Source organism: Budorcas taxicolor, chromosome 21, assembly GCF_023091745.1.
Source record: "Budorcas taxicolor isolate Tak-1 chromosome 21, Takin1.1, whole genome shotgun sequence".
In the NCBI taxonomy this organism is placed as follows: Eukaryota; Metazoa; Chordata; class Mammalia; order Artiodactyla; family Bovidae; genus Budorcas; species Budorcas taxicolor.
The window spans coordinates 30,539,992-30,560,310 of record NC_068930.1 but is presented as its reverse complement, the minus strand read 5'-3'; the positions used below and the strand labels follow the sequence as shown (position 1 = coordinate 30,560,310).

General features: G+C 44.5%; 1 protein-coding gene across 1 annotated transcript in view; it reads right to left on the bottom strand.

The window, feature by feature from the left end:
• Positions 1-20,319, bottom strand: part of ABHD17C (abhydrolase domain containing 17C, depalmitoylase) — a 56,421-nt gene that overhangs the window by 15,147 nt on the left and 20,955 nt on the right. The gene's annotated exons all lie outside the window — the stretch shown is intronic.

The window sequence follows — 20,319 nt, the reverse complement described above, 5'->3', positions numbered from 1 at the left end:
AAGAAAGGCAAGAGCTGGAGGGGAAGATGAGCATCCTAAGAACACGGAGGGCAGCCTGTCCTGGTGGGGTTGAGGGTTTCACTTCAGAAAGCACAGGGCCATCCAAAGGAGGTGTCACCCACTGTGAAAGCATCTGGGGAATGTGCACACAGTCCCCAGAGGATGGAGACGTGACGGGCTGTACCACCGGAAGGAAAAGAATGGCTGGGCGAGACATGTTTTGAGTGGCTCACATCACGTGTCTGTGCAGCAAGCAGTGGTGGGGAAGGGACAGACAGGAAGATAATTCTGTAGTTAAGGGACAGAAAATGAGCACACACAGAGATGTTGAGAAGGAGATCATGGGTGGTTGGAATTTCGGTTTTTAGAAAATACGTTGAGGACTTCCCTGGTAGGCCAGTGGCCAAGACTCCCAACGCAGGGGACCAAGTTTGATCCCTGGTTGGGGAACTAGATCCCTGCAACTAAAAGATCCTGCATGCCTCAATTAAGACCTGGTACAGCCAAATAAATAAGTAAATTATTTTAAAAAATAATATGTTCAGCTTGGGAAGACAGTGGGTTCCAGGTAACTGTGGGGCATCCCAGGAAGGCACATGTGAGTCACACTCTCAGGGCTCCTTATAAGGAAAATCTATTAATCATCCTGAGGTCAATGTCAGATAGGCGAGCCTCTAGGTGCTCCTCACGCTGCCTCCTGCCAGGGTGTGGGAAGCCCAGCAGCTGGAAGGACGGGGGCTGGGGTGTCCGTCCAGGCCAGCAGCTGCAGGAGCACAGACAGCCACACGCAGAGGCTCTGGGAGAGACAGCACGGCCCAGGTCCCATGGAGACAGACGGACCAGACGCATCACAGCTTATGTCTGAAACAAAAAGGGAATGTGTCCTTTCCTTCAATGGACTGTGATGACAATGACACAACACACAGAATGAGGGCATTCCAGCAGATCCTAACTCACCAGGACGCAGTAGTGTGGCGATGCACGCCCGGTCAGCGGAGCCTTTCGTACAGGTACTCAGGTAATTTCAAAACATAACAAGGGGGCTTCCCTGGTGGCTTAGTGGTAAAGAATCCACCTGCCAATGCAGAAGACATGGGTTCAATCCCTGGTCTGGGAAGACCCCACATGCGGTGAGGCAACTAAGCCTGTGCGCCGCAGTTACTGAGTCTGTGCTCCAGAACTCAGGGGCCACGGCTACTGAGCCCAGGCACCCTAGAGCCCGTGCTCTGCAACAAGAGAAGCCACTGCAGTGAGAAGCCCACTCACCGCAACTAGAGAAAAGCCTGAGCGACAACGAAGACCCAGCACAGCCAAAAAAAAAAAAAGACAAGCATTATCCAATTTTTGTAAGCTAGTAGCTATCCTCGACAATGGGATTTCGTTCTATCCTAGGTGTTAGAAATTTCCTTCCAAATGATAGCACAGGGATTGGCTATCTGTGCCAGGTCTAAAACCACCTTCCAAACAATTCTTTTTCTATCTTTCGGCCAAGCCAAAAGATAAATTTTGGAAGTGCCCAGTCTTAAGCACTGGACCACCAAGGAAGTCCCACAACAACATGATTCTTTGTGACACTAGAGACTGTTCTCTCCCCTACAATACTCTTTCTCTGCATCAAAGCAAAAATAAACAAGACTTGGCATGACTTAATTTTTTTACAAAAATTACTTTTCAGAGGAAAAGTTAACAGTCCTAAAGAATATGAAAATACCTCTCTTTAGCTCTGTTACAATTAAAACAGAATAATTTGCTTGAACTTGTCTGAATATAATTGTGCATGAAATTGTTCTAATGATAATTGGGGGCTCTTTTGGCATTCTGTAATTATCTAACACGTTGGAAACGCCAGAAGAAATGCTGTCTTCCCTCCCCACTGGCCTCCCCACCCCTCCACCAACAGCTGCATAAATACCTGTGAAATGGTTAGAATGCCACCTACCCTACAGGTTTTGAGAAGATTACCTGAGCTGGCTTATGTAAGTCACAAGCATCTGATAAAAAAGGCATTTAATGTATGTCACTCCCATTCACACCAAATACAGATTGGAAACAGACACGTGACCAACGCAAAGCCTTAAAGCAGAGGTCCCCAAACTCTGGGATCTAATGCCTGATGATCCGAGGTGGAGCTGCTGTAATAATAATAGGAATAAATGTAAATGTAAAGCCCTTGAATCATCCTGAAACCATCCCCCATCCCTGGTCCATGGAAAAATTGTCTTCCAAAAAACCAGTTCCTGGTGCCAAAAAGGTTGGGGACCTCTGGCTTAAAGGATCTCCCTATTTCATACCCAAGAAACACAGCTGAAATTAAAAGACAGACAGAACTCATGAAATCTCTGGGACAGGGAAATACACTTAAAAAAAAAAATCTTATTTAATTATATGAGGGCCGAAGTTACTTCTTAGAACTAGAAACCCAAGAATCAATTTCTAATTATTTTATCTCACTGTAAGGTGAGTTCTCCCAACAGCCATAGCACACAAGACATGGTCAGTTTCTGCCCTGCCTCACAGGGACTCACAAATGGAGTTCAACAAAAGCCCTTTAACTCCTACATGGCAACGGCTGAGATGTCCAGTAGACATTCATGGATGGTCACCCACAGCCAACAGAGAGCTTTTCTGATCTGCTGTATCTTCAGAGCGTGTCTCTCCTGACCCTGGAGCTGCAGGTGTGAACACAAGCCCAAGGTACACCTCCTTGGCCAGAGTGACTGCTTCTGGGAGAAGCAGAATTAGAGCCAAGACCAGTCGATAGGAGTTCTTCCAGGACGCCTGTGCCCTCTTCTGCCGAGAATCACCTTTGTCACTGTTCAGAAAGAACCTCTCAAAGTCACTACAGGACTTCCCTGGAGGTCCAGTGGTTAAGACTCTGCCAAGGGGTGAAGGTTCAATTCCTGGTCAGGGAACTAAGATTCCACATGCCCTGAAGTAGAGAAATAAAAAAAAAAGTTGCAACCAAGAAAGCAAAGTTGAGAGAAGTGAGCTGAGTCTTGAAGCTACCGTTTGAGGTCCCAAACCTGGTCAAGCACCCAATCATAAGGCTCCTGGAGTTTTGACCTGGGTGGAGCTTACGCTATTCTCTCGTGAATCTGGACTAACATTAGCCTTTTGTGAGCAGCTCAGAGTATGTAGTCACAACTGTGTGATGGTCTGGGGCGTGGACGGAGGGTGGAGATTTCCACAGTGGGTTAGAGGAAAGAATAGGCTTTGAATTAGACAACTCAAGGACTGGAGCCCAGCTCTGCCATGATCAGTGATCTTATCTTTTTTGAATTAAAAAATGTGTGTTTATTTTCTGGGGGGGCTACAGGGCAGCATGAACCCTCTGCCCTGCCGTGGAAGCAGAGTCCCACCAGTGGACACCAGGGAAGTCCCAGTGACCAGCAGTCCTGTCTCCCGGGCTCTAAAGGGCTGTAACCTTGCCTTGGATCTACAGGGAGAATTAAGCGAGGTGACGGGTGAAGCCCCGTGGCCCCCCTTTGTGCCCCCTCTAGGCTGCTTTCATGTGCCCACAGCCAGACGTGGCCCGAGTGGACACTGAATGTGGCCCCGGGACACAAGATGACACGTAATCTGAAACCAGAATGTTGGTTCTCTCCCTCCCATCAGCTTGGGCTTGCTACTGTTTGTGTACACTCACAATGGAAGTCTGCTAAATAAACATCCTCCTTGGGACAAACCCGGTGATGTCCCGAGTCCCTCCTTGATGACATCGCAGTTCCTTTCTCTCTGGTCTCACTCCTTCTTTGTGCCTGTCTTTTTTCCCTTGTATTCTCTACTCTTCACTTGACTTCCAGGAGCTTCCATTCTCCACCCCCCTTCCTCCTTCTTAAAAGCATGGTAAGTTCACAACATCAATTATGAAAATAACTAGAAATACAGGACAGGTTGGGACTTCCCTGGTGGCTCAGATGGTAAAGCGTCTGCCTGCAATGCAGGAGACACAGGTTCGATCCCTGGGTCGGGAAGATCCTCTGGAGAAGGCAATGGCAACCCACTCCAGTACTCTTGCCTGTAAAACCCCATGGACAGAGGAGCCTGGTAGGCTACAGGCCATGGGGTTGCAAAGACTCAGACTGAGCGACTGAGTCAGACTGAGCAACTTCACTTTCCTCACAGGACAGGTGGATGGAAAGACCCTTCCTCAGAGATCACACAGATGGGTCACTCTAAGACAAGGAAACCCCTTCCTCAGAGATCACACAGATGGGTCACTCTAAGACAAGGAAACCCCTTCCTCAGAGATCACACAGATGGGTCACTCTAAGACAAGGAAACGAAAGCTCTGAGAAAGGTTAAAACTCCACTCTGAATTGTAAGTACAAGATAACTGCTGTAAGTGTATTATAGCTCCAGGATATGGACAAACTGGGGAAGAACTGTCAGTCACACAGATCACAGCCAAACCAGCACAAGCGCATTGGAGGGGGTGCAGCACAGGTTCAGTGTCAGAATTATCAGCCATGCTCCAGGCTTTAGCTGTCTGGTGCGTTCAACGGGCTCCCACCTATCCAGGCTAGGGTGGTGTGTAACTGCTCAGTCATGTCTTTTATCATCCCCCTGCAACACAAATGTAAAACGATTTGGAATCAGTGTGTCCAGATGTCCAACCTAAGCATTTCTGAAATAAATCATGCTTTAAAATGTGAACATTCTGCTTTAGGGGCACAGAGTTTTCATCTGGGAAAATGGAAAGTTCTGGACACAGATGGTGGTGATGGTTTCCAAACAATGTGAACCGACTCGATGCCCCAGAACTGTCCACTTAAAACTGGTCCAAAGACTCCATTCCATGTTATGCACATCTGGTCACAAAAAGAAGGGGGACAAGTGAACAATCCTCTTAAATCTGACTTCTACTGATTACTTTCTTATTAGAGCATACCAGGGAGAAAGGCTCTCTCTCCTGAAGTCCAAATGAGACTTTAGGGAATTCTCTGGTGGTCCGGTGGCTAGGACTAGGCGCTTTTACTGCCGGGGCCCCTGTTCCATCCTTGACTGTGGACCTAAGATCCCAAAAGCCAAGAGGTACACCAAAAAAAAAAGGGGGGGGGAGATTTTACTACAAAAATAAAATAGTAAATATAGTTCACTTTTTTTTTAAAGGAAGAAGATTCTAAAGATATGCATGTCACTAATACCGTGTTCTTTTACAAATCTGGTAGAACATTCTACTCATGAGCCATCTCCAAGGGCAGCTTCAGGGAGGCTCAGTGGCACTTACGAAGGTGGGATGGGGGTGACAGCTCTGTTTTACTTAATCACAAAGACCTTCTTATCCTTTCCATTTTCTCTCCACCTTGCCTGAATTTTTTACAAAGGAAAACCACTCCTTAGCACAGCCCACCAGTTCTGCCATCCTTTTTCTTGGGGACATGAAAGGACTCACTCAGGGACATCGCAAGATGAGGCCAGGACGTGGTGATGGAGACAGACGCCTCTCTTCTTGGTGGCACATTTCGTCTGAGTAACACCAGCACAGAATTCCAATTCTATATCTAAATATTCAAGGGCAGCTGTTAGAGAGGTTGGCTGCATTCTGAAATATCACCCCCGAGGCTATTAAGGACAGAGGGCTTGGGATTCTGGGTGGCGGAGCCAGCCTTGCAGCCTCCAAACACCAGACAGCGTCTATGTGACTCATAGGTCTTACCCACACGGGAGCCTTCATTTCCTTTTCCAGTCCATCTAAAATACGGCCTTGAGGTAACTTCAACATTACATTTTAATTAAAATACTACACAGCCTATAAACACAGAGGTAAATGCCAGCCCTTATTTATCATTAAACAGGAAGCCTTTATTTGGCCCACTAAGAACATCATGTACCATAATATTAATAACAAAAAAATACTCAGCTCACCACATTCCATTCCATACACTCCATCCAACCTGTTCTGATAGCCTCATAAACCAGTCTTTGGCATCTAATGTAATGAATGAATGAATGAATGTGAAAGTCACTCAGTCGTGTCCTACTCATTGGGACCCCATGGTCTGTAGCCCGCCTGGCTCCTCTGTCCATGCGATTCTTCAGGCAAGAATTTTGGAGTGGGTTGCCATCTCCATCTCCAGGGGAATCTTCCTGACTCAGAGATCCAACCCAGGTCTCCCACATTGCAGGCAGATTCTTTACCATCTGAGCTACCAGAGAAGTCCAATGTAAGGCAGTGGAGAAGCAGCGCAGTGAGGGTGACCCCCATCCCCACGCATCTAATGGGAATTCAGGGAGGGCAGAGAAGGCCAGATCACCTGAAGAAGCTGATTCCATGTGCTACGTGGAACATGGGACTTTAGGACCCACTGGCAGACACTGGGATTAAGATGCTAAAACATTACGAGTTCGAGCCATCTTGTGTGCCGCCACAAAGATCTGACATAGCCAAATAGATAAATATTTTTTAAAATATGCTAAAACAAAACATGGGCTTCCCTGGTGGCTCAGCAGCAAAGAATCTGCCCACAATGCCAGAGATGCTGGTTCAATCCCTGGGTAAGGAAGATCTCCTGGGGAAGGAAATGGCAATCCACTCCAGTATTCTTGTCTGGGAAATCCCATGGATAGAGGAGCCTGTCAGGCTGCAGTCCATGGGATCCCAGAGTCGGACACAACTGAGTGAGCTGATGCACACACACACACGCACCCACACATACACCCCAAAGGATGGGAAATCAAACAAGAGTGGACTGTCAGACACAGTCAGGAGTCTTCTAATTCAGGCAATGCTCTGGGAATCTGCTGCTGGATCCATCTTCTTTTCCTTTCTTCCGAGCATCATAAATGTACTCCACCCTCTGAGCAAGGCTAATCAACAACCTCCAGATGTCTGCTTCTCGGTGCTCACCCCTCACTCTAGCGGCCCCCTGTTTCAAACTGGCTTCCCTAGCTGGGTCCTGTCCTCTCTTTAAGCCCATTGGACCTCAAACAGTCCCAATCTCTCCAAAATTCCATCCAAGACGCCAGCGGGTACTTTAACATATTAAACTTTCAAATCTCTCTCCTCAGTCCTGGAATGTTCCTACGTTATTATTTCTAATACATCTGACTCCCTGTTGACAATTTCCCATGGTTTGTGAGTTCCTGTTAAGTCAAGGCAATTTGGATAAAGGAGAGTATTTACACCAGAATTGCAAAGTTCATCAAAAGAACATTTTTTTTTCATTCAAAATTGGAAAGAAATCAAAATAGACAAACCTTTTATAAAGTATTAACAAACGCTTTCAATACTATAGCTCTGTTTGTATGTATTTTTACCTTGAGAAAGAAGCTTATTTTCACCATCTTTCACAACATATCAAAATTCCTCATATTAAGAAAACTGAAGTGAAACAGGGACTTCCCTAGCAGTCTAGTGGTTAGGATTCTGTGCTTTGAATGTAGGGGGTGCAGGTTCAATCCCTGGTTGGGGAATTGAGAGCTCACATGCCACAAGGCACAGCCAAAAAAAAAAAAGTGAAACAGTATAGCCAAAATGTTCATGAAAATATTAAGGTTTTATTGTAACTTCAGACTCGCTACTTCTCTGGCACAAAGCAAAATTTATGGGCAAGGTTATAAGTTTTCATAAACTGAATATTTGAATCAAGTATTGTATACGAAATATGTCATTTGAGCTGGCCCCTACCTCTCCCAGCCCCCACTGGTTATACACATCCATGCTGACTGGGTTCTATCCCATGACAGAGATAAAGCAGGGGATAATTTATTTCTCAAATAATCACTGTGGGACATCTATGTATCTATGGTGATACAGGCTAAGGGTAAAAGAACAAAGAAAGATCTGGGTTATGCCCTCCTAGGGCTTACAGTCTAACAGTCTGATTATGTACACTCTCTTCATTCCAAATTGAGAGTGCCTGAGAGACTTCCCTGGTGGTCCAGGGGCTAAGACCCTCGAGCTCTCAATGCAGGGGGCCAGGGTTCAATCCCTGGTCAGTAAATTAGATCCCGCAGGCCACAGCTAAAGATCCCATGTACCTCAATGATAATTAAAGATCCTGAGTGTTGCAACTAAGACTGGGCGCAGACAATTAAATAAATAAAAATAAATAAACATCAGAATAAGAGTTCCTGATTTGAAAGATTTGGGGAGGCAGATCCAGGCCTGATTCATTCCCCTCAATTGACAGATCAGAAATCCAAAGTAAATCACTGCATTGCTAATGGCCCCTTGTGTTCAACGCCTCCAGGCACTTTCCCGGGGCATTTCAGGCCCTTTGACGTCATTTTCCAAGGGGATTTTCCAAGGGGATTAGGCCCCTATTAGCCTCCTCTGCCCCCACCCCCAGCCCCCATCACTGCCACTCTGCCCTGCAGGCTCAGGTCACAAACCACACTTGATCAGGCCAGCCTAAAGGTGCTTAACCCAGGGGAGGTGGGTGTCCCTTCGACCTGTGAACAACAGCCAGGAACCAGTGGGGGGCTTCGCTGCTGTTTATCATGTGAAGGTACTTGGCACACAGAAGGGTGACCCAGGATGAACCATGGCAAGGAGAACAATGAGGAGGAGGAGACTGAGGGTGATTTTTATTGTTGTTGCTCAGTCGCTAAGTTGTGCCCGACTCTTTTGAGACCCCATAGACTGCAGCACACCAGGCTTCCCTGTCCTTCACTATCTCCCGGAGTTTGCTCAAATTCATGTCCATTGAGTCGGTGATGCCATCCAAATATCTCATCCTCTGTCGCCTTCTTCTTTTGCCTTCAATCCTTCCCAGCATCAGGGTCTTTTCCAAAGAGTCTTCCCATCAGGTGGTCAAAGTATCAGCGTTTCAGCTTCAGAGGCAATGATGATCTGTGGAATACCTTATCTCTAATTCTAACAACAACCTGCAAGGTGCCATTAAGTTGCTATGGTCCGTTCTTTTAATCTGCAGTTCTGGGAGTCTGGTGGTTTTTACCAAAGGCCATAAAGCTGATGGGCTTCCCAGATGATTCAGTGGTAAAGAACCTGCCTGCCAATGCAGCAGTTTGATCCCCTGGTCGGGAAGATACCCTGAAAGAGGAAACGGCAACCCACTCCAGTATCCTTGCCTGGGAAATCCCATGGACAGAGGAGCCTGATGGGCTACAGTCCATGGGGTCACAAACACTCAGACACAACTGAGAGACTGAGCGCGCACGCATGAGGCTGCACAGGAAATGCCTGAAGTTGATGGGGGGTAGAGCCTGGCTCTGATCTCACATCAGATGTTCGCCTCCAGAGCTCAGCCCCTCTGCCCTGAGACTCACAACAGCTAGGGAGGGGTGGTCGCAGTCTCACAGTACCCTGATAGCCAGATGAAGTCAGGGGTGCAAGAGGCCTAATGACCCCTTCACCGAAGTATTTAAGCATGTCACCCGGCCCTTCCCCTAACTCCACACTCATCTTTAAATCATGAAGCTCCAAAACCTTACTGGAGGCCAGGGAATTCCTGGTGCAGCAGAAATCAGCAGAGCCAAACCAGTCACTGGTTCCACGACCACAGGAAGGCTCCGACCACACACAGCGCAAACCTGAGACTCAGATGCTGCGGGCCGCCGTTCTTACCTGTGCTCTTTCGTTTCCTCCCTCCTTTCTCACCCAGTATCTTCCCAGGTTGGTCAGGAAAGCTATCTCTGCTTGTGGAGACTGATTCTATTCTAAGTTTTAGAAGAATGCTCCATTAGGACTAGGACTGTTAAAGGACTGGGAGTGACTCAGAAGAATGCAAACTATTCAACCCTTCCAGGCAGAGGCTGACTGGGCACAGAAGACATTCTTCAGCAAAGGTACAATGAAAATGAGAAGAGCCAGCTGCCAAATAACCAGTTTGAATTTCTCAAAGAACCAGATACTACAACACACCCTCCGCTGGCCAACTGCCTGCTTAAGTGCATGGACCACCAAGCCACATTAAGCAATTCTAATCTCTTGACTCAAAGGTGAAGAAAGTTGAGCTCCTCAAGGACTGGAAGACGCCAAGGCGAGTCTTCTTAAGAATTCATCATATTCACTAGAACATTTTCAAATGAGTCAACAATATTTTGGTTTTACACTTTAACAACAGAAATAGAAACTGTCGACTTAAAAAACAGTCACAACCTAGAAGTTAAGACTTAGGTTTTATATGGTGGGAAATTCTTAGGACTTCAAGCATGGGAGGGAGCATCTCAAGTAGCCCTGAAATAATTGCTGGTGTAGGGGTGGGGGTGGGGTCAGTTCAGTTCAGTTCAGGCCTCCCTGTCCATCACCAACTCCCGGAGTTCACTCAGACTCACATCCATCGAGTCAGTAATGCCATCCAGCCATCTCATCCTCTGTCGTCCCCTTCTCCTCCTGCCCCCAATCCCTCCCAGCATCAGAGTCTTTTCCAATGAGTCAACTCTTCACATGAGGTGGCCAAAGTACTGGAGTTTCAGCTTCAGCATCATTCCTTCCAAAGAAATCCCAGGGCTGATCTCCTTCAGAATGGACTGGTTGGGTCTCCTTGCAGTCCAAGGGACTCTCAAGAGTCTTCTCCAAGACCACAGTTCAAAAGCATCAATTCTTTGGTGCTCAGCTTTCTTCACAGTCCAACTCTCACATCCATACACGACTACTGGAAAAACCATACCCTTGACTAGACAGATCTTTGCTGGCAAAGTAATATCTCTGCTTTTCAACATGCTATCTAGGTTGGTCATAACTTTTCTTCCAAGCAGTAAACGTCTTTTAATTTCATGGCTGCAGTCACCATCTGCAGTCATTTTGGAGCCCCAAAAAATAAAGTCTGACACTGTTTCCACTGTTTCTCCAGCTATTTCCCATGAAGTGATGGGACCAGATGCCATGATCTTCGTTTTCTGAATGTTGAGCTTTAAGCCAACTTTTTCACTCTCCTCTTTCACTTTCATCAAGAGGCTTTTAAGTTCCTCTTCACTTTCTGCCATAAGGGTACTGTCATCTGCATATCTGAGGTTATTGATATTTCTCCCAGCAATCTTGATTTCAGCCTGTGTTTCTTCCAGTTCAGCGTTTCTCATGATGTACTCTGCATATAAGTTAAATAAGCAGGGTGATAATGTACTGCCTTGACGTACTCCTTTTCCTATCTGGAACCAGTCTGTTGTTCCATGTCCAGTTCTAACTGTTGCTTCCTGACCTGCATACAGGTTTCTCAAGAGGCAGGTCAGTTGGTCTGGTATTCCCATCTCTTGAAGAATTTTCCAGAGTTTATTGTGATCCATGCAGTCAAAGGCTTTGGCATAGTCAATAAAGCAGAAAGAGATGGTTTTCTGGAACTCTCTTGCTTTTTCGATGATCTAACGGATGTTGGCAATTTGATCTCTGGTTCCTCTGCCTTTTCTAAAACCAGCTTGAACATCTGGAAGTTCACGGTTCACGTATTGCTGAAGCCTGGCTTGGAGAATTTTGAGCATTACTTTACTAGCATGTGAGATGAGTGCAATTCTGCGGTAGTTTGAGCATTCTTTGGCATTGCCTTTCTTTGGGATTGGAATGAAAACACACCTTTTCCAGTCCTGTGGCCACTGCTGAGTTTTCCAAATTTGCTGGCATATTGAGTGCAGCACTCTCACAGCATCATCTTTCAGGATTTGAAATAGCTCCACTGGAATTCCATCACCTCCACTAGCTTTGTTCATAGTGATGCTTTCTAAGGCCCACTTGACTTCACATTCCAGGATGTCTGGCTCTAGGTGAGTGATCACACCATCATGATTATCTTGGTCGTGAAGATCTTTTTTGTACAGTTCTTCTGTGTATTCTTGCCACCTCTTCTTAATATCTTCTGCTTCTGTTAGGTCCATACCATTTCTGTCCTTTATCAAGCCCATCTTTGCATGAAATGTTCCCTTGGTATCTCTAATTTTCTTGAAGAGATCTCTAGTCTTTCTCATTCTGTTCTTTTTCTCTATTTCCTTGCATTGATCGCTGAGGAAGACTTTCTTATCTCCTCTTGCTATTCTTTGGAACTCTGCATTCAGATGCTTATATCTTTCATTTTCTCCTTTGCTTTTCGCTTCTCTTTTCACAGCTATTTGTAAGGCCTCCTCAGACAGCCATTTTGCTTTTTTGCATTTCTTTTCCATGGGGATGGTCTTGCTCCTGGCAAACCACTTCAGTATTCTTGCCTTGCGAACCCCATGAACAGTATGAAAAGGCAAAATGGTAGGATACTGAAAGAGGAACTCCCCAGGTTGGTAGGTGCCCAATAAGCTACTGGAGATCAGTGGAGAAATAACTCCAGAAAGAATGAAGGGATGGAGCCAAAGCAAAAACAATACTCAGCTGTGGATGTGACTGGTGATAGAAGCAAGGTCCGATGCTGTAAAGAGCAATATTGCATAGGAACCTGGAATGTCAGGTCCATGAACCAGGGCAAATTGGAAGTGATCAAACAAGAGATGGCAAGAGTGAATGTCGACATTCTAGGAATCCACGAACTAAAATGGGCTGGAATGGGTGAATTTAACTCAGATGACCATTATATCTACTATTGCAGGCAGGAATCCCTTAGAAGAAATGGAGTAGCCATCATGGTCAACAAAAGAGTCTGAAATGCAGTACTTGGATGCAATCTCAAAAATGACAGTATGATCTCTGTTTGTTTCCAAGGCAAACCATTCAATATCACAGTAATTCAAGTCTATACCCTAACCAGTAATGCTGAAGAAGCTGAAGTTGAACAGTTCTATGAAGACCTACAAGACCTTTTGGAACTAACACCCAAAAAGATGTCCTTTTCATTATAGGAGACTGCAATGCAAAAGTAGGAAGTCAGGAAACACCTGGAGTAACAGGCAAATTTGGTCTTGGAATGCGGAATGAAGCAGGGCAAAGACTAATAGAGTTTTGCCAAGAAAATGCACTGGTCATAGCAAACACCCTCTTCCTACAACACATGAGAAGACTCTACACATGGACATCACCAGATGGTCAACATCGAAATCAGATTGATTATATTCTTTGCAGCCAAAGATGGAGAAGCTCTATACAGTCAACAAAAACAAGACCGGGAGCTGACTGTGGCTCAGATCATGAACTCCTTATTACCACATTCAGACTTAAATTGAAGAAAATAGGGAAAACCACTAGACCATTCAGATATGACCTAAATCAAATCCCTTATGATTATACAGTGGAAGTGAGAAACAGATTTAAGGGCCTAGATCTGATAGATAGAGTACCTGATGAACTATGGAGGGAGGTTTGTGACATTGTACAGAGGATGTGGTAGTCGGGTTATATAACAGTCTTACAACAAAGGGCAGGTAATCTGAACATCAAAGATTATTGCTATTCAAGGAAAACCAGATATCTCAAGGAGAGGAATTTAGCGCTTCTCTGTGTATGGGAAGATGTTAAAGTATCTGGGCTTAGAGAAATCATTCCTTTTATCTGTATCTCAGCTATCTGGGCCACCCTTCCGGTGTTTTCAGATCCCCTCTTCCATAGGGAGTGGCTGCAACCTCCAGGCTGTTAGAATGAAGATATTCTCCTCCTTCCTGAATTCCCTTGGGGCTCATCGGCTCAACAATCCCTTGTTAACTGATACGGCAGGAAATATTCCATTTCACAAAGCAATTAACCAAGAGGAGGAATAGTCCATGATATTCATTTCATGTACATAAAATTCATTCTCATATATAAACTTTTCTATACAATAACTGAATCAAAGGAGAAATCAAAAGCACAATGATAGACAAGGTTATTGAAAGGCAAAATAACAACAAAATCTTCCTTACTGCATTGCCCATCAAAATAACGCAAACCTATAATGATGCTCAACTAGCATACAGAATTCAAAGCTTTAAGAACATGCAGGTACCCACACTCACTAACAGCAGGGAGCAGGAACTAGTGACCTTCCCATGTCTGCAAGAGCCCATCATCCCCAGAATGCCTAAGGAAGAAGAGACTGTAGACAGGGACTTCCCAGGCAGTCCACTGGTTAAGGCTCCCAGCGCAAAGGGCATGGGTTTGATTCCTACTTGGGGAACCAGATCCTGCATGCTGCATGGTATGGCTTAAAAAACAAATTTAAAAAAATTTTTAAGGGAAGAGACTAAATGATCTCTATTCCAACAGTCTGTTAATTTGTAGAAACTGCAGGGAACATTCTCTGTATATACCTGCACCTCTTCACGAAACTCACCCACAGACTAAGGTGCTCGTGAGACACTTCCCTTTCCACCTCTTTGCCTCTTCCTTGCAGGTCTTTGACTGTTTGACTCTGGTTATTCTCCAAGAATAACTCAATGGACATGAGTCTGAGCAAACTCCAGGATAGTGAAGAGCAGGGGAGCCAGGCGGTTTGCAGTCCATGGGGTTGAAAAGAGCGGGACACAACTCAGTGACTGAACAACAACAAATTCTCCAAGAAACCAGAGTATAAAAACATAGTAACAGTGGTTATGTAACTAAGCTAACAAGGAAACACTACTTGGTACAAGATTTAAAGGACTAATAATGAGAACTGCCATAAAAATTGGCAAAGTAAAAGTGTGTTTCTCTATTCTCTCCCCTTGACTGTGTGTGGGTGGGCTAGGGGGTTGGTGGACACACGCTCAGCTTCATTCGACTCTTGCTACACCATAGAGTGTAGCCTGCCAGGCTCCTCTGTCCATGGGATTGCCCAGGCATGAACACTGGAGTGGGTCGCCATTCCCTCCTCCAGGGGATCTTCTTGACCCAGGAATTGAACCCATGTCTCTTGTATTGGTAGGCTAAAGCCAAGACTCAACCTGAGTTTGAGCCATAGACCAAGCTCTTAACCACTAAACTAAACTACCAAAATAGAAGGAATGCAAGCAGCACAAAAGACCCAACTGCTGGGACTTCTCTGGTGGTCCAGGGGGTAGGGCTCCATGCTTCCACTGCAAGGGACACAGGTTTGATTCTGGGTCAGGGAACTAAGACCCCGTACATAGCACAGCAAAAAGAAAAGACACCCAAATGTGTCCTCAGAGGAACAGGCAAGTAAGGGACCAGCATTTAAGGCTTCAAAAACATACTAAAAGAAAAAAAAAAGAGATACAAATCTGAGGAAATATACTCATAAAACAAAAACAGTATGCTATGGAAAAGGGAAAGTCAAAGAGAAAAAAAAAAGTGATAGCTGAACTAGAAAGTTTAACTCATAGGTTAGAAAATAAAACTGAAGAGACCTCCCAGGACACCAAACTAGACAAAGAGAGGGATCCCATGAGCAACAAAAGAAAAAATAAAATCCAAGAGACTGGCATAACAGAAGCCATATTCAGAGAGAACAATGGACAACCTTGAGACTGCAGGAACTGACAGGACTTCCTGTGGGAACTGAAGGTAGAGGAAGGTTAATGGAGTTCAGACACTGACTAAAGTGGATGGAGCTGGACATAAACTTTAAATTTATGAATTTCAGATCATGAACATGGCCCACGAAGAAACAAAAGTAACTATCAGACACTAAAAATAGCAAGAAGTCATTAGGGGCTTCTCCGGTGGCTCACTGGTAAAGAATTCGCCTGTCAACGCAGGACACAGGAGCTTGATTCCTGATCTGGGAAGATCCCACATGCCTTGGAGCAACTGAGCCCATGAGCTACAATGATCAAGCCTGTGCTCCAGAACTTGGGAGCTGCAACAACGGAAGCCCGCACGCCTAGGGCCCGTGCTCCCCAACAAAAGAGGTCACTGTAATGAGAAGCCTGTGCATGGCAACTAGCGAGTAGCTTCCACTCACCACAGCTAGACAAAAGCCCGAGCAGCAACTAAGACCCAGCACAACCAAAAATAAATAAATAATAACAATTTAAAAATAAAACGTCATCAGGACTGGATAACTAAAAAAAAATCCCCCATGTTTATCCACAGAAAGTCAATAAATACTATCTACAGTTACTCTAGGGTGCTGGGGGTAAGGAAGAAGAGGGGTTACTATCACTTTCTGTCATAATCTCTCAGTGCATTATTATATGCATTTTATTGAATAAAAATATAAAATTCTGTCATTAAAATGTCGTTCGCCACTAGGGTCATGCATTACTAAGTTTTCTCCCCAGCATGCTGGCATAGCTTGGTGCCTGATGAGATATCCTACGTTATTTACTGTGGTATCCTCTCCATGAACACCCACTGGCATTTTCTTTAAAATAAATGAGGAGTGTGGTTTAAAGAGATGAAACACAGACATTATTCATACTGGTTCTCAAAGTGATTCCATCCCTCCTGTACCTCACTCTGCCCTTCCCAAATCAGCTACATTTTTGAAGCACAATGACGACACTTCACTGGCCCTGTGCCGCCATCCTCCGAGCCACTGGATGCTAATTTGCAGCCGTTGCATGTAAGAATTGGATCTAAAAGTCAAGACTGAATATTAACAAGGTCAATGGCAAGGAGATACTGAGAGGTAAAGCATGGGGCTTACACCTACAGAAAGGAAAGGAATATAAGTATTTTTTAAATCTTCAAAGGTGGTTTAAGGAAAAGAAACTACAAACTAGACACCTGATCTGGTTTACACGTGAGGTGGAAAAAAAAAATTGAGGGGAGGGTCTTAAATTTGATCAAAAGATTGAAATGAGGCAAAAATTCTCAGGGGGCTGTGGCGACAACTTCTTATTTTTAAAATTTTGGCCACACCACAAAGCATTGGAGGAGAAAATGGCAACCCACTCCAGTATTCTTGCCTGGAGAATTCCATGGACAGAGGAGCCTAGTGGGCTACAGTGCATAGGGTTGCAAAGAGTTGTGCAACTGGGATCTTAGTTTCCCAACCAGGGGTTGAACCTGTGCCCCCTGCATTGGGAAGGGGAGCCTGAACCAGCAGAGCCAGGAAGTCCCTGTGGAGAACGCTCCTAAAGGCTCTGATCAGTTCAGGAACAGTGTCACCTTCCTAATCTAAGCCACCTTCCTGCCAGACCACCCATGTAGACATCTGTATCCTAGATGGTGATGCTACCAGCTGGCGGTCCATTAAGGACAGCAGCAACCGTATTCAGCACCATTGTTGAAATCGGCTGCATATTTCATTGCAACCATTTAGGGACTCTGTTCGAGGGCATCTTAAGCTCTTCAGGAACCCAGGCAAGGGAAAAGGGTGGGGCTTCCTACTTGGATTCAACTTAGAATCCCAGGGACGGGGGAGTCTGGTGGGCTGCCGTCTATGGGGTCACATAGAGTCGGACACGACTGAAGTGACTTAGCAGCAGCAGCTCTGAGGAAAAAGGGGTCAGCTAGCAAATAAGGATTTTTCAAACCTCTGCTTAAGTGTATTTTGCTTATATTTCATCAAATGAGTGGAAATGGAAAAAATGGAAAGAGCTAACATTAATAATTATGAAGTATCATAAACTTAATACGGTTGAGGCAAGGATGAAAAGTATCTGATGGACAAAAGCTTGGATTTTTTTTTTCCATTCATCAAATGCCCACTGGCTTCTGACTGAGAGTGTATGTTCAATTGTAAAGGAAAAAAGAACACTTAAAGAGCATACATGAAAAGCTAGAAATAAGCATACATGAAAAGCTAGAAATAAATGTCATTTTAAAGACTATCTGGAAATAGAGATATAATTGGGGAATATAATTTTTAAAAATGAACTTTCAAAGAATGAAAACTTCCATATAACACAGACCATCACTGAACTTAATCCAATATTTTCAGAAGAGCACATGTATGAACAGTGGGCTGTCTGTTCATAGTTAAGATCATATCATCCAATGAGTCTGGTCCTGGGAGGGACAGTACCAGGATACTTTCCCTTTAGATGTCAAACCACATCTAATGGGCTGTTCTTATAACTCAAGGTCTGTCTCAAAAGTCACTAAACAGGAGTGCATTCAGAGAGGATGACCCAGATGGTGAGGAATCCAGAACCAGCTCACAAAAAGCATGCTCCAAGGAACTGGGGATACTTAGCCTGCTAAAGAGCAGAACAAGTACAAGAAGAATGTAACTCAGCTGACACTGAGAGGCTCCACCTGTGTTAGGTGCTGCAGGCGACTCAGATCTGAAGGAGGTGCCCATCAGTGTCCTCGTGGAGCTTACCTGATAGTGGTGCCCGAGTACCTGACAGATGTTGGGTGGAATGACAAGCAAGAACTGGGACCAAACGACGTCTCTGGTAGTCCACTAGTTAAAATTCCACGTTTCCAATGCAGGGGACACGGGTTCAAGCCCTGGTCAGGGAACTAGGATCCGGCATGCCACGCAGCCAAAAAAATTAAAATATAAAGAAAAAGAAGGAAATAAGGAGTGAGGGAGGGAAGAAGGAGGAGTCATGGATGGTCCTAAAGTCTGTCATACAGAGTGAAGTAAGTCAGAAAGAGAAAAACAAATATTGGTATTAGTGCTTATATGTGGAATTTAGAAAAACGGTAGAGATGAACCTATTTGTGAAGAAGAAATAGAGACACAGACATAGAGGACAAACGTATGGACACTGAGAGAGCAAAGGACCGGGTAGGATGAATGGAGAGACTGGGACCGACATGTATATACTACTGACGTATAAAGTAGATAACTAATGAGAATATGCGGTAGAGAACGGGGCCGGGGGGAGAGGGCGTAATCCGTTTGTAGGACAAATATTAAGGCAATCTTAAAAATGTGTTCCAGTAGGTGAAAACAAATACTGTTTGACTCCACTTACATGAGGTACCAAGAACGGTCAGATTCATAGTCAGAACATACACTGGTGGAATGCCAGGGGCTGGGGGTGGGAGTGACATGGGAGGGAAGATGGGGAGTTAGTGTTTAAAGAGGTCAGAGTTTCCATTTAGAAAAGTGAAAACGTAGCAGATGGATGATGGTGAGAGTTACACACCAATGTGAATGTATTTAGTGCCACTGTACAGGTAAATATAGTTACAACAGTATGTTGTACATTATGTGACTTTTACCACAACGAAAAAGCATTAACGAAAGAAAGAATGAATGAATTGGGACCAAGGGGAGAAAAGTAAAAAAGAGCGGCGCTTAACAGAAGAAAAGCTTTTCTTCTTGGAAGGATTCCACTGTTGATATGCAAATATTGATTAAGGTATTCATTCAAATATAAAAATGCGGATTACTACCGGCAAAGATAAATTCAGGATTCAGATTGTTGGCTACCTGGGAATTGCAGGTTGCTGGCAGGAGGGGCAAGGGTGGGCAGCAAGACAGGGACCAGATGGTTAGAGGTAAATTGCTGTCATTTCCCTGGCTTTTACCCTTTAAGGTAAAGCTTTGGGATACTTATTACTAAAACAAACATTAAACAGATGAATTAATTGATAGCAGATCATAAAAGTATACTAAGAACTTTATGATGAATCAAATTTTGTACTTGATGATAGAAATTAAAATAACTTCCTTAAGGAAGTATGAATTAGACAGTTGAGTAGCTCCCGGACTTCTAGATTTTAGACATGAGCCCAACTGCCCCTTCTTTTCCTATGCCAATAAAATAGGGAATAAAATACAGTAAGTCCCCTGCATACAAACCTTCAAGTTGCAAACTTTCAAAGATGCTGCGAAAGTATTATAAACCTATTAAAGTACAATACTAGATAGCCGATTGTGTTACTTGGGTACCTAAGCTAACTTTGTTGGACTTACAAGCAAATTGAACTTAGAAATGCACTCTTGAAACAAGACTCATTCATATATGCAAGGGGCTTAACTGTAATTTAAAAGAAGATTTTAACAACAAAAGCAAGAGTGGCAAAATCTCAGAAATACTGGACCTTTAAATACATCCAGCTTCTGGAAACCTGCATTGCTTTTTCCTTTTTTTGCTTTGAACAAGTCAAAGTGTCTTCTTGCATCATGAACTGGCATTAGGGATACACCAGATCATTCCAGTTCTCATGTCCCTTCCAAGGATCATCTATCTGACTGTATACCCTATGGGTCTACCTGGTGGCTCAGATTATGAAGAATGTGCCTGCCATGTAGGAGACCTGGGTTTGATCCCTGGGTCGGGAAGATTCCCTTCACTGAGGAGGCAATGGCAACTCATTCCAGTATTCTTGCCTGGAGAATCCCATGGACAGAGGAGCTTGGTGGGCTACAGTCCATGGCATCACACAGAGTTGGACACAGCTGGGCAACTAACACACACACACACACACACACACACACACACACACACACACACACACAGAAATGTAATGGACTTATAGAACATAGCACAGTTTACCAGAGAAATGATCAGGCTGTCTAATATCTCTGGCCATAATTCAAGAAGACTAAACTTTAGTGGCATGGGAGGAAAAGGAAAGGACTGAAAATGATTTTCCTTATGAATGCTGTCTTACACCAGGGATCCATTCTGCCAAGAAATCTATAATGCTGTGGATATAACTCTTCTACTCCAAGAGCCTCT